The following is a 3,622-nucleotide window of genomic DNA, read 5'->3' on the forward strand; positions in this document are numbered from 1 at the left end:
GACCTCTGGCTCTTGGTGTCGTCCACATGGTGCCGTTCCTCTTGTCCTGATGGGTTTGCTGACATCTCGAGAGCACTGGATTCCCGCGTGAACTCTGAAAAGGGTTCCAGTGTTCTTGAGCCAAGAAGAAAGGATGGCGCAGCCGCAGAGTTTCACACCGACTAAGGGACGCGCCTTTCCCTGTACATGTTCTTTTAACTCATTTGGGGAACTAGTCGGTGAGTATTGAGCTCAGTCATAGCTAAGTCCTTAAAGCTAGATCCGAAGTTTCACACTTAAACTGTTTGCAAACACCTGACATCTGTACGGGGGCTGGTGTAAAAGTGTCCGTACTTGAAAGCTCAGCCATATCCACCGAGCACACAGTGAGGTCTAATGTCCTAAGGTTGTCCTGGGTTTAGTTTAGTCACATGATGTGGTGAGGCGAGGTACTTGTAAATTCAAAAGTTATTCAGAAGTGAGAGAAGGACTTCGAGTGTTCTTAGGTGGTATAGAGGCTGCAACTGACAGAAGCTGTACAGAAAATAGAGTCCACAATGCCTTGCCTCTAAATATGCTTAGGTTTTTTTTTTTTTTTATTTGTTGTTTGTTTTTGTACCAGGGATTGAACCCCGGGTGTTTAACCACTGAGTGACATCTCCAGCCCTTTTTATTTTTTATTTAGAGACAGTGCCTTGCTAAATTGCTTAGGGCCTCACTAAGTTACTAAGACCGTCTTCAAACTTGTGATCCTCCTGCCTCAGCCTCCCAAGTTGCTGAGATTATGGGGTGTACACCGCACCCGGCTTATGTTGGGTTTTTTTTTTAATAGTTTCTTTTTAGTTGTATATGGACACAATACCTTTATTTTATTTTTATGTGGTGCTGAGGATCGAACCCACGGCCTTCCACATGCGAGGTGAGCACCACTGAACCCCAACCCTAGCCCTTATGCTTAGTTTTTATGGTCTCTTCATGTCCTTTTTTTTTTCTTTTTTAAGAGAGAGAGAGAGAGAGAGAGAGAGAGAGAATTTTAATATTTATTTTTTAGTTTTCGGCAGACACAACATCTTTGTTTGTATGTGGTGCTGAGGATCGAACCCAGGCCGCACGCATGCCAGGCGAGCATGCTACCGCTTGAGCCACATCCCCAGCCCTCTTCATGTCCTTTGATAGGGGGACTGTGGTCAGCAGGACGATGGTCATAAAGGAGGTAACATCTAGGGGCCTGGGGCTGGGGCTCGGTGGCAGAGCACTTGCCCTGCAAATGTGAGGCACTGGGTTCCATCCTCAGCACCACACAAAAACAAATAAACAAAAAATAGAATTTTTTTTTTAAGAGGTAACATCTGATGGCGGAAAGCCCGCCTGCACACCCTCTTCCCTGGATACTAACTACCCTTTCACTCTTTTTAAGTTCTTGAACGCCCTCAAATACGAGTGTGTTTCAAGCCCCCAAATTATGCCTGTGCCCAAAACGTTTGCTCTTATAATACTTGTAACTTTTGTAAATACTTCTGCAACTCAGTGTGGTGCTGACTCATTCGACAGAGACCTCACCTTTGTGGAGATTGCTTCCTCCTTTGCTGATCTTTTAAAAAATTCTGATTTTTTATTAAACATAAGTCTAATTGCTCTTTAAATCCAGTTATGTTACAGATCTGGGGGTGCTTGGTGGTGGGCATTAATCAGAAAGGCCACACACACAAAGCAGCCGCTCTGTGCGCTTTGGGACCTCTTCAAGTCGACCTTAAATCTTTATGCTGTTGACACCAGAAATTAACTGGTCCTTGCAATCAGTGGCATTCGATGTATGCGAACTACATAAAGTGTTTCCCTCCCTGAGATCAAATCCAGGAACATAAAATCCAGGGTCAGCCACATCCTCTGCCTTCCAAAAGAGCGCTCAGGGTCAGGGTCGGCTGGAGTTGCCCTTGGATGATTTCAGTTGGCCTGGTGACTCTCAGTTATGCCTTCAGGGTGGTGTTGCTCTGCCTGAAGAGAACATCCTGTGGAAGGTGTGCCTGAAGCATCAAGAGGAACAAAACTGGGCTGGGGGCAGTGGCACACCTGTAATCCCAGAGGTCTGGAGGCTGAGGCAGGAGGATCCCAAGCTCAAAGCCAGCCTCAGCAACAGCAAGGCGCTAAGCAACTCAGTGAGACCCTGTCTCTAAATAAAATACAAAATAGGGCTGGGGACGTGGCTCAGTGGTTGAGTGGCCCTGAGTTCAATCCCTGGAAAGAAAGAAAGAAAGAAAGAGAGAGAGAGAGAGAGAGAGAGAGAGAGAGAGAGAGAGAGAGAGAGAGAGGGAGGGAGGGGGGGAGGGAGGGAAGGAAGAGAGAGACAGAGAGAGAGAGAAAGAAAGAAAGAGAAAGAAAGAAAGAAAGAAAGAGGGATTTCATTGAGTTTTTTCATTGAGTTTTTTTCTGATGCTTATGATTTTGTCTAAGAAACATTTACTTACAGTGTAAAGTCGAGTGTATGTCATAAAAGGCACGACCGTTTCTGCCTGGGTCTCTAGGGTCACTTGCTCTGGGGACCCAACCGCCTGGGCTGAGGACACCAGGGCCGCCAGCCCGTGGAGAGGCTCCACGCCCCAGCCACATGGACCCTGTGGGCCACCCAGCTCTGGTCTGTCCCTGAGATGGCAGGAGCCTCGGCCCACATCCAATTGCATCTGCACAGACCTTGACCCAGATCCTCGCAACTGAGCCACTGCCACACCCTGACCCGCGGAAGTGAGGGGATCCTTGAGCAAGGACTGCTTGGCATCTGGGGCTGATCTGTCCTGCAGCAATAAATCAGAAGCCAATACACAGATGTTTCCTGGTGTCTGTGTCCATCCCCCCAGGCAACAGCTCTCTGAGGCTGTATCTCAGGGAAAGACAGAATGTAGTCACAAAGGAGAAATTCAGGCCAGTAGAGAGAGCAGATCTAGAAGATGAGATCCCAGGGAGACCACAGAGGCGGGTGGGACTTTTGGAACAGGGAGGGAACCAGTGGTATAGGACAAGGAGCCGAGATCTGGGGACATTGCTCTGGACGAAAGAAGAGTCATTATGCAAATTCCCCTGTCCAATTCCTGCTGGAGGGGAGAGAAGACAGCCTGCCACCTGGGCCGGGAGCCTGTGGCCCCCGAACCTGCACCTGGCCAGTCTCCACCTGCCTGAGCTCCAGGAACAAGCTCCTTGGGTGGTGGCGCTGTGCGTGGGTAAAGGGGTTCAACTGCAGGTCTAAACTCAGATCAGGGGTTCTCTACTTATTTTTGCTCCCTGGTCCCCATGGTGGTCCCAAGAAACAGCCCTTCCCAATGGTATAGACCTCCAAGGCTTGGAACAGGCCCCCTTGGGATCTGAGCCGCCATGTGAAAGAACCACACGAGTCCCAACACCGTGATCAGATGTTAACTTGTTCAAAACCAATACCTGGGAGCTACCATTATTTTCAAATGGAAAGACAATCCCAAAAGATGCCGGCTCAAAGGGCTGGGGTTGTGGCTCGGTGGTAGCGTGCTTGCCGAGCTCCCGTGAGGCACTGGGTTCCATCCTCAGCACCATGTAAAAATGAAATTAAGATTGTGTGTCCACCTACAACCAAAAAATAAATATCAAATTAAAAAAAGATGCTGGCTCAAAACCATTA

This window comes from Marmota monax, unplaced genomic scaffold (assembly GCF_021218885.2).
Source record: "Marmota monax isolate L192 unplaced genomic scaffold, Marmota_monax_Labrador192_F-V1.1 WCK01_AAM20220418_F8-fsc00160, whole genome shotgun sequence".
NCBI lineage: Eukaryota > Metazoa > Chordata > Mammalia > Rodentia > Sciuridae > Marmota > Marmota monax.